The sequence below is a fragment of the Limulus polyphemus genome, unplaced genomic scaffold (genome assembly GCF_000517525.1).
Source record: "Limulus polyphemus unplaced genomic scaffold, Limulus_polyphemus-2.1.2 Scaffold1847, whole genome shotgun sequence".
Taxonomy (NCBI): Eukaryota; Metazoa; Arthropoda; class Merostomata; order Xiphosura; family Limulidae; genus Limulus; species Limulus polyphemus.
In genome coordinates, this window is record NW_013667457.1 from 172,454 (window position 1) to 184,704 (window position 12,251).

Consider the following 12,251-nt stretch of genomic DNA (forward strand, 5'->3'; position numbering starts at 1 on the left):
ACACTGCTAAATTAGGGACGGCTAGCGCAGATAGTCCTCGTGTAGCTTTGCGCAAAATTCGAAAACAAACAAAGAAACCTTGAGTCAAGGTCAGTAATGAATTAGAAAATAAAATATAAAATGTCTAACCATTCTTGCTGAGAAAAAAAAAAGAAGACAGATTTTTGAAATTACTTGTTTTGGCTCGTATACGTTTCGCGTATTGTGCACTATTTCCTCCATCAGGATTCCAAGGAAATCTAAGAAGCTAATTCAGAGTAGTTGCTTGATAGACTTACATAATTAAACTTACTGGTTTCTATGATTTTATATTCTATACGGTGAAATCTATCGGTATGGCACAAAACATGATTTTTTTTTTTTATATTTTAATGTTATGATTGTTTTCTGATGTGTCCAAGCATCCGAAACGTCCTTCTAATCCGGATGAGTTTCATACTTAACTGTACCGTAGTTTAGCATTCACTTTGTTTATTGCACACTTGAAGTTGAAGGGTTAATCCTTATCATAAAATTCACTGGCCTATTTGTTAGTTAATTGTCCTTTTAAAATTCTGAGCTTTTTAATCCTTTAATTTAAGATGTCATTTTTAAATCACCCAATAATTCTCTTCAACCTAGTTGCTAGTAAATGTTAATTCTTATTTCTCTTATCAGTTACGTACCAAAATCTTTACATGTTTTTTATCACCAACACTTTATTCGTTAGTTTGTTTGTTTCAGAATTTTTGCACAAAGCCTATCTGCCCCATATATGTCACTGACCTTACTAAACTGATAGACCAGAGGGAAGGTAACTAACAAACGGTAACTTTAAACTGATAGACTAGAGGGTAGGCAACTGACCAACAGTGTCTTTAAACTGATGGACTAGAGGGAAGGCAACTGACCAACAGTGACTTTAAACTGAGACATTGCTACAGTGTGAACTGGATTAAAATAACTGATTTGCAAGATATATATGACAGTTAACTTTAATCATTTCTATCTCATAAAATATCCAGAACAAAATAATCTTGCTTCAAAATGTTTAAAATGAAATACTCCATTATAGAAAACGCATGTAACATTAAAAATTATTCAGTTATGCACAGTACAAAAAATAGTTGTGTCCTGTCACTCGGATGAATAGAAGGCCTGCTTCCCCGTTGTATGGTATTGATCAGTTGCCTTCCCTCTAGTCTATCAGTTTAAAGTCATTGTTGGTCAGTCGCCTTCCGTCTAGTCTGTCAGTTTAAGTCACTGTTGGTCAGTTGCCTTTCCTCTACTCTATCAGTTTAAAGTCACTGTTTGTTAGTTACCTTCCCTCTAGTCTAATTTTAATCCAGTTCACACTGTAACAATGTCATATTAATCCAGTTCACACCGTAGCAATGTCATCTTAATCCAGTTCACACAGAAGTAGTTTCCTCATATAAATAGTGTCTCGACTACTGATTTGTTTGTTGTATCCCAGCCGGCCTGAAGAGTCTTGGTATTAGCAAAAGGCCTCGTCGGTACTAGATATAGTAGATATAGATGGTTCACATATTATTGTACATTCTTCTTTACTTTCACTCAGAAATTTGTGTTTATAATTTCTAATCCCTATGAACCTCTTTGAAATAATGTTTTAAAACGTTATTTTCCCCCCAAAATAGAATGAATAGTTTGATCCATTATTCAAAATATTAATAATCTTTAAAGACCTTAATTTTAACATTCACGTTGTTGTACGTTTTTTTTATAATTCATTGCCCCCAGGAGGCTCAGCAGTGAGATCTTTATAACGTAAAAATTCGGGGTTCGATACCCGCGGTGAGCAGAGCGCAAATAGCCCATTGTGTAGCCATTTTGCATAAAATTAAACAAATAAAATTATTTTTCATTTGAAATTATGCATATTACTCATTTAATATGTACACTCACACAACTTGTTCTCTTTTACAAGTATTAGATTAACGTAGACTTTTATAAAAATCATTATTAGACTGCGTAAAGTAAAATAATTCTCCATCTCTTTATAACGTGGCCCTTTCGTAGAGAAAATAACTCGATAAGTGAATCGATAACTCGCTATAACTTTAACACATTCCTTAGGCAACTCACCAACTGTATTTTCCTTTATGTTATTAAATGTTAAGGTATAATGTAAATTTCAGGTAATTGAACACACGAGAAAAACAATTATTTCTGCTTTTTTAGGACTATCACTTTTGAATAATAACATTCCATGTATAATTGAATAATTCAGCTTATCAAGCTCTTGAATATTGTTTCAACTGATAATAATCTTCAGTAGATCTGAGCCAAATATGAAAATATTTTAATTCTGTATTACGGTGTCTGTTTACTAGAACTATTCTTTTTAAGCCAAAGTAATAATGTATCTTACTATTTTCTGTTTAGGCCTAAAACATTAAATTTCTAAATTATTATTTCCCGTCTAGAACTAAAACATTGAAATTTCTAAATTACTATTTTCCGTTTAGGCCTAAAACATTAAATTTCCAAATTACTACTTCCCGTCTAGGTCTAAACCGTTAAATTTCTAGATTACTATTTTCCTTTTAGGCCTAAAATATTAAATTTCTAAATTACTATTTCCCGTCTAAGCCTAAAACATTGAAATTTCTAAAATACTATTTTCCGTCTAAGCCTAAAACATTGAAATTTCTAAAATACTATTTTCCGTTTAGGCCTAAAACATTAAGTCTTTAAAAAAATCTTAATTTTGAAAACGTTACAAATCCCCGATATCACTGGCGAGAGTAAGATGGGAATGTCAAGAAAAGATTAAAACTTAGAAATAATGATGTGTATGGAAATGTGAATAAAATAGGTATAAAATTAAAATATATTTGGATTGCTCCCCCTATTCTCCATGAAAAGTATCTGTAATTGAGTGAAACCACATGCTGATGATTTGCACTGTGAATAACTGTCCCCCAACTAATCAAACAGTGCCATTCCAACATAATACCTATAAAAATACAAGCACTTAACACTAGTCCTATCAGTAGTATGGTGAACAACTAAAGAAAAACTTTTAACAAAATAATTAAATGTAGGGATGGCTAATATTAATCCTTCAAAAACAACGTAAACAAGATAGTAGGGATGGCATTTAAATCAACTGTCATAATAGCATAGGCACACAGTGTAGTAGAATGTTAAAAGACAAAAATATGATAAATTAAACTCAATTGTGGTTGAATAGTTATATATATATATATATTGCTATATGTTAATTCACGCCTGTCTATTATGTAGAGATGATACAAATACCATCCTTACTATCTTCTTTGCTTTGTTTTTGAAGGATTTATATCAGTCATCCCTACGTTTAGTTCCTTTTTTGAAAAGTTTTTATTTACTTGTTTTTTTAATGCTGTGTTTGAATAGAGATAGGGAGGTTGTATTTATAACCAAGTTTTAAATACAGTGTTTATCTATTACAAGCTGGTAATTCTTGTTTCACGCTGTATTTAAGCGTTTTAAAGGAACACCAAATTTCTGTAAGAAAGCTGACTTCTAGGAGCTAATGAAACATCGTTTACACTATAATTATGATTTTTAAAAACATTACCACTAGTTATTAATAATACTTATAAAAGCGGATACTCCGTTTGAAACTGTGCTAGTTTCACACACCCTCTCCAGAGTTTCCATACTGTTCCCACTTAAACATGAAATTTCACCCCAATCTGTTTGCGTGGATTAGTTTTCACCAGCCGAAACAATCATTTCTGCACGTTATCTTGTGGCATTTCTGTTTTGGGAGCCATCATCACATTCACCTGACTACTTATAGGTCTAGTGTACATGCGTGTACTTTTATCAGCCAGGTGGCAGCACTGCCTATGTTGGGATGGCCCGGAATGTTCGTCGAAATGGTGTTTTAAATATCTTCTCAATAGGTCATCAGAACTTTACAATACAATACAGTGTTTCGTTTTATAATAATATCTATGTAATGACTGAGTCACAAGTTCTGGGAATGTCTGGAAATATCATAGCAAAAAGTTTGAATTTCTTGTTCTTCTTTCTTCTGCTTCTTTTTTATTACATGATAACTTAAAAACCAAAATAATGGTGTCAAGCAGTTTCACTGAGGTGACATAGTTTGAAAATAGAAGCGAACGAAGTAGAAAGTGATGTTATTATATACCTCAGCGTATGCTCTTCACGTAATACTCGATAATCCACTAGAGATCTTGCCAATGTTGTAAGTACAAGTGTGAGTGTTACCTTCATAAAACTAAGACACACATTAGGACGAATTGGTCTCAACGGATTTGTCACTGATGAAAAACCACTGCTTAGAGAGATAACTAAACAAAGAAGCTGAACAATGGGATAAATAAAGCTGGAGAAGGGAGGTCTTTCAAAGTCAATCCAAATTCAAACGACGGGTTGTTAGATAGCAGAGATGAGCCCCCCTGAAAGGTTACAACTCTAAAAACCCGTAGTGGTCACAGCACAGATGACCCGTTGTGTATCTTTCTGTTTATCGAGAAATATACAAATAAGCAGAGAAGAATACAGTCTTACACTGCTAAATTAGGGACGGCTAGCGCAGATAGCCCTCGTGTAGCTTTGCGCGAAATTCAAAAAACAAACAAACAAACAATACTCGTAATGAAAATAACTTCTTACTTGGATATGTCGTCATAAAATAAAAACTTCTATAAACTGTCGACAACATTGGGAAGTCAAGTATGAAATAAAATATCTACGCAAAACTGTAATAAAGAAAGCTTTAACTTAGCAAACAGAGAAGAAATTATCTACGATAAATTTACGTATTAAAAGTAATGATGAGTAATTTGAGATTTACAGCTTTAAGAAAAACTAACGTATCGTAAGATTTAGGAGAAAATTGCAAAATCCATTCATCTCAAAGTAAGTACAGAAGTTATTGGATTTTCTTTTTGAAATTTTAGATTTGGTTCGGCAAATAATCATACACGTTGTTCGTAAAAAAAAGAAGAGAAAAGAAAAGCGTATATACATAAAAAATAAGTGTACTAGTTACGGTAAAAATAAAGAGTTAAAAGGAACGAAATTACATTTAATACATCATACACCATTACTTGAAATCAATCTACTACAGTTTATTACTTGTACAACGCTATCTGTGGTCTACCCAACGCTGGGATTGAGCCCCATAATTTTAGCGTTATAAGCCCTTAAGCTTACACCTGAGTCACTGGGGGGGGGGGGCACTTATATTGAGAAAATTTTGAATCATTATTCCTTTACCGAATATATTTATCGTCTTAAATAAAAGGCTAAATGCTTTGATGATAAAAGATGGCGAATCCTAAGTGCCTTAAAACATTAATTTTCAAGTATTTTTCATAAACGTGTATAAACATCCATGCAAGATGCAAGTCATTAAGGCTTAACTGTTTTGGAATTGTATACTTAGGTCAAGATGTTACATCAGTTTGAACTTTTCGTAGTTGAAAGTACGTGTTTGCGTTTGTTATAGCAGTTATCCGCTGTGTCTATCGAGGGGAATCGAACCCCTGATTTTAGCGTTGTAAATCAGAAGACTTACCACTGTCCCACCGGGGGACACTTGAAGCAAAAAGAAATCCTTCTTATCTTTTTTTTTTTTTTTTTTTACAAAAGGTAGGCAAAGCATACAAGTTAAAATATTTCAAAATACAGATTGTAAGAAGCAGCCGCACTAGCTGAAAAATATTTATTTTAATAACACATTAAAAAAAAATTTACGAAACACATTTCCTCATATCAGTTGTTATTAAAGCACTGTTAATGAAAGGTTTCTCTTGTTTCGCAGTTCAGCCCGTTCGTTCTTCAACATGGATCTGATTACACGATAATATTTCAGAAACTAAACCCCATTCATTATGGATGAAAAAAATATTAATATCATACTTCATTTACTCTTCCAGATAAGCTGCTCTGAAATATTAAAAAAAATGATTAAATAAGCTGTTTTTGAGTTGCTAATTTACAATAAAAGCAAGCGAAAGTATTGTGAAATTAGGGATGGAAGTGCACGTGAAAAATGCGAAGAGTACTAAAATAAATTGAAGTGATTTAGACCATTTAGGTACGTCACATTTTACTTATATTTCATTGTGTTTCTCTTTAAAACTGCCAGACAAAAGCAGCTGTTTCTGATGAACGTTGCGGGCCGTGTTCCTTGGAGTTAGCCATATAAAACTCACGATCTGATTGTTTTGTATGCTTACTGTTACTGCTACCTCAATTTAGCACAGTAGAATAATCGTTTCAAAGACTAAAAATCGATTACGCTCTGGTTAGAGAGAGAGAAAAAAAAGAACACAACAACAAATAAATGAAAGTAAACGTGTACACGTAACGTAGATTGCAACTGATTGCTATTTTTGAATGTAAGTCTGCCATAAGCGTTCTACACCAATTGATTTTTGTGTACGTATAAACCTTACCTGTTTCAAATATGAATTTCAAACAGCCTCACAGGGGTGAGTCAGAATAGAAATAAAATTTTCATATTCATAACTTGCAGAAAACCTTCAATTTCACAGCAGTACTATTATTAATACATTGCATATAGAAGTTGAAACGAGTATTTTTTTTTTCCAACTAAGTTTACCGTAAACATGTAGATTATAAGGAGAAACAAGCACGAGTACTGGGAAAATGGTTATGTAAGAAACATTTGAGTTTAACAGCTGAAACCAAAATGTAAATAGTTAAAACCAAAAGTGCAGCTTTAAGGTCTGCCTGACTGTTCAAGAGCCTTTTAAGTTATCTTAAACGAGTTGAATTTTGCATTAATCACGCTACTCATTTTTCAGAATTCATTATTGATTTTAATTTTGAGTCAGTGCTCTGGCCGGGCGTGTTCGAATAGTTGTTATACCAGATGTGAATATAAGGGTCTATGGTTCGCGTCCCGTTACCACGAAAACCTAGCCTCGCACTTTGGATCCGGGGGTGTGTTATAAGAGTGAATCCAATCTATTTTATTCGAGTATTCAGAAAGTTATGGTAGGTGCTTTTGACTAACTGCTTTCGTTTTAATTTATCGGGTCAAAATTATGAACAGCAAATAGTCCTTTTCTGACTAAGTCACACATGCGCAGTCTGTAAATTTTATTCTGTTTTGAGAGTTGGTTTAGCGAGAAATATTTAAAGAGTTGTAGAAAATATTGGAGATATATTTTTTACGATAAAAAATATCATAAGAACGATAGCAGAACTTTACAACAAATGATTGAATTGAATCTCAAAAACTAACCTCTTTCCGGGAAGTTGAAATATATAGGTTCTGCTAAGTTATTAGTTCAGTGATTTTGTTCTAACTAAACCGAAAACTAACGAGTTGTGTGTGTTGAGTTTTGAAAGTGTGTGTTTGTTTTTTTTTAACTTTTATGGATGTTATTACACCATACTCTGGACAAACACACACACACAAGAGAAAATGTAACCAGCTCACCTGTAACTACGAGCCTTCCAGAGGATGAGCTTGTCTGGGTTTCTCCTGTTAGGCGATGTTGCACTTGACAACGAAACGTCTTGCGAACGTCTGAAGCAGTTACTCTTCGAATATGAAACTCTCCGCTTGGAAAGACACTAAACCTACCTGAAAGAAACGACGAAATATAGCATAATTACTTAAATATACGCACAAACGTATCTGCTATTAAAAAACACTCTGACTAAGCGTTAGCTCATTAAAAGTGTACCAAAATACTCATTTATTCTATATGCGTCAAAAGTGCAACAAGAGACTTTGAACAACTCGCGTTGCAATCAATGTGTTTACCTAAAGGATTTCACTTGCCCGGAAAACGTATGTTTTTCGTTCACTTAACGAGCTCTAATGTATCTGATCGCTTTCAGCCTCGTTGTTCTACCATTACATTACGTTCAATATGTTGACCGTCATAAACTAACTTTCTTCCGCCGTGAGATATATCTATTCCATTATCCTTTCTTTTCTTTCTTTCTTTTTTGATTTGAAAGATTAATCTAATAAATCATAAAATATACGTTTCGGCTGAAGTGCTTCCTCTTTCTTTCCTACGGTTTATTTTAACCTTTGGTTCTGAAAACAAAAATTACGTCTCTGAACTGAAATAGAGAAACCACAAATGGAGAGAAGGATCGTTTCGGAATATTCTTATTTAATCGTCAGCGAAGTCCGGAAGCGATATATTGATATATATATATACATATGTATATATACGTACAAACAGAGTATAAATCTACTCTCTGTGATTCAGCGGTTAGTTTACGGGTTTACACTACTAAAATCCGGAGTTTGATTCCCCGCGGTGTACAGAGCGTAGATAACCCGTTGTGTAGCTTAGCACTGAGAAAACAACAGCAACAACATGAATCTTAGAAAACATTAAGGAGTAGTGTACATTAGGACTAATACATATAAAGCATAAAGTAAACTCAAAATTAATAAACAATACGGATACCATCTTTAACCATAAACAATATTAACTTAAAAATAAATACTAAGAAATCGGTCAAAAGTTAGGGTACTGGGGTTCCACTTTCGGACCAGCCTCAGCTATTATTTTTCTTTGTCCCCAAGAATACATATGGTCAGACAACTGGTCGTCCAATTTCGAACCAGCGTCACACAGGCGGCACAAAGTTGACACGTGTTTATCGTTTTGTTCTGCTAACCATCTTCAAAAATGTAAATATCCAGCACCAATGAATTCACTTCAGGACTTGAAGAAATATTTAGCGCCCCAAGAATAGATTCATTTCAGAACTTGAAGAAATATTTAGCGCCCCAAGAATAGATTCATTTCAGAACTTGAAGAAATATTTAGCGCCCCAAGAATAGATTCACTTCAGAACTTGAAGAAGTATTTAGCGCCCCAAAAATAGATTCACTTCAGAACTTGAAGAAATATTTAGCGCCCCAAGAATAGATTCATTTCAGAACTTGAAGAAATATTTAGCGCCCCAAGAATAGATTCATTTCAGAACTTGAAGAAATATTTAGCGCCCCAAGAATAAATTTATTTTAGAACGTGAAGAAAATAAATCGATACTTTCAAATTCGATGACGAGGAACCCACTTTGAGACTAATAATGGCTGGAGACGGCATGAATGGGTAATGAAGAAAAACTTTAATATAAGTTTAACATAACAGCAAATGTAAAACGTTTCGACAAGGTTTTGTCATCATCAGGTATACACTATCCTTTAGACCTGTTGAACCAAGAGACCCAAATACAATTATTAAAGAAAACTACACTCAACTTGACGAACTTAATACAGTTCACACCGTAACTGTTGTCTAATATAAATAGCGTTTAGCCAATATATGTCTGTCACATCCTAGTCTGCTTGAAGAGTCTTTGTATTACCCGAAAGGTCTCATAGATATTGGATGTATAGAGCAGATGTAGTGTAGTTGACATATTATTATATACTTTTCTTTACTTTTACTCGCCACACTTTCACGGCTATTATAGCAATTATTAATGAACCCATTCCAAAGGAGCTAAATAACTTTACCACCCCATTAAATAATTCTACTACCCCATTACCCTTCACAGTTATGGTGGCAAAGTTATGTCCAAGCCAAAATCTCCAGGTCGCCTCCAAACACACTGTGAGCAAACAAGAACAGCATGGTCCAGAACGCCTTAATTAGGGTTTTCTAATGTTTCATATTTTCAACGCTTTGGGATAAATGAAATCCAACTCTTTGTTTAGCTGCAGGAGTAAATTTGGTGTTCCCGTAATTATAATAGTTTGTTTTGAATTTCACGCAAAGCTAGACGAGGGCTATCTTCCACTAAAGATACTACATTAATCATTTTATATATATTCCACTGACGATACTACATTAATCATTTTACATATCCCGTTGAAGTGGAAATATATGATATTGATATACCTGGTACACTTTTTTTTTAATAAATATTTTGCTTATAGCACGCTTGTTTCAATCTTACATGATACACTTACCACGCTACCCTCGATTACGGTTTTAGTAGCTAACTTGCTTGTGTAACCTCCTGTATTTCTGATACTGAGTTCCAATTTTAAATGCCATTTTTGCCAGAATGAAAGCTATATCATAGTACTGAGTAATGAGAATCAATTGAAATTAATAATGTATATTTACCTATTCAGATGTAATTTACGTGTGATGTTAAAAATGTAAAATTTGCAGTAACGGATGATGACTGACAAATTTCAAGGGTAAAAATTTACTCGTAATTTTAGCAATCCATATTTGACAACCTTTATTTTGTTACGATTTTCTTGTTTCCTTAGTTTGTTAGGGTTAGCTTGTTTTCTGCAACTATTTGTAGAGAGTGAGTGGCATTTCAGATCTGGTAGACTATGGGGCGGAGTACCTACATCTGTTCCTAATTTTAACTTTCTCTGTAATGCGAGACATTCTGCTAGTTGTTAAATTGGGTTGACGCTCTATATCCACCACCTCTCCCTCTTCCTTCAGGACACATTTTACTGCCCCCACTCTATAGCTTATTCCATGTTTTTTTTTCTCCCTCCTCAAATGTGTGAAGCTACTTGTTATAGGCTTTATTGGTAGACTTGTAAATAAGGACGTGCAGTAACATCAACCTCTGTTTTCTTCAGATGTTTGAGTTATCGTATTTGTTTTGTTGTTTGTAAAATATACGTGACTTGCTGTGATAGCTTACATATCTAGTTAATTTACTGAGTTAAAATGACATGCTACTCCAGTTTAGTTACTTACTTAATTATTGAGTTAAAGTAGCGTGCTACGTTAGATTGAATATTTTCAACGAGAAGGATTCTCGTTTTCTATTTAACGTGTTTCTTTTTATTTGTATCCCTGTCTGTTTACTAAGAGTATACGCACTTTTTCGTATAACATTTCACGAAGTATTTTTCTAATTGTCTACATCAAGCTTTTTGCATTGCTAGTGCTCTATAAAAATGATTAATGTAGTATCATCAGTGGAATATATATAAAAATGATTAATGTAGTATCATCAGTGGAATATATATAAAAATGATTAATGTAGTATCGTCAGTGAAATATATATAAAATGATTAATGTAGTATCGTCAGTGGAATATATATATAATGGTTAATGTAGTATCGTCAGTGGAATATATATAAAATGATTAATGTAGTATCGTCAGTGGAATATATATATAAAATGATTAATGTAGTATCGTCAGTAGAATATATATAAAATGATTAATGTAGTATCGTCAGTGGAATATATATAAAATGATTAATGTAGTATCGTCAGTAGAATATATATAAAATTATTAATGTAGTATCGTCAGTGGAATATATATATATAATGATTAATGTAGTATCGTCAGTGGAATATATAATTCTTTACGATTAATAACACACCGTATATCCCGTTGAAGTGGAAAAATTATAATTATGGAACTATAACTGTTATTCTTTACGATTAATAACACACCGAAACAGTTATAATTCCATAATTATAATATTTCCACTTCAACGGGATATACGGTGTGTTATTAATCGTAAAGCATAACAGTTATAATTCCATACTTATAATATTTCCACTCCAACGGAATATACGGTGTGTTATTAATCGTAAAGAATAACAGTTATAATTCCATAATATTAATGGATACAGCAACGATAAACATCATAATTTATTAATACATTCTTTTACGAAGTCAACCTGTGACGTATTATACCAAAGATATTTAAATTAGCTTTGGTATTAATAACAACGTTGCTTAGCAATATCAAGTATAATACAAATAATAATCTGACAGCGCAGATAATGTAGTTTATTCTCTTGAGTATTCTAATTTCCAGACATAAACCGTATCAGTAAAAAAAAATACTAAGTGTCATGTTTGTTTCAAGTCAGACCTAAGGAAAAAAAATAGACGACCCTATTTAATTTGGAAGATACATGAACGTTACGGAGAGTTAAGGCTAGCACCACGAAAAGTGTTTTAGAAGTTTATGTCATATTACAGTCGTTAAATCATTGACGAATGATTGGTTGTACAGAAAAGAATATGAAGTTATACAACAATTCTGTCCTCCTGGTGTAGTCTTACGAGACATTTTTGTCTGTAGAAACAATTGTGAGAAAGAGTGGAAATTAACCATAACCAGGGAAGTGAGAAAAATATTAGATTAGGTATCTTAATAATTCACTACATTGTAGCGAATTAGATATCTTAATATTTCACTACATTGTAGCGAATTAGGTATCTTCATATTTCACTACATTGTAGCGAATTAGGTATCTTAATAATTCACT

General features: G+C 33.0%; 1 pseudogene across 1 annotated transcript in view; it reads right to left on the minus strand.

Moving 5' to 3' along the window:
* LOC106465139 overlaps positions 1–12,251 on the minus strand; it is a 148,005-nt pseudogene that overhangs the window by 79,495 nt on the left and 56,259 nt on the right. Inside the window, exon 4 of the transcript XR_002611899.1 lies at positions 7,442–7,588. The product of XR_002611899.1 is annotated as a Down syndrome cell adhesion molecule homolog (transcript). The remainder of the gene's footprint in view (positions 1–7,441; positions 7,589–12,251) is intronic.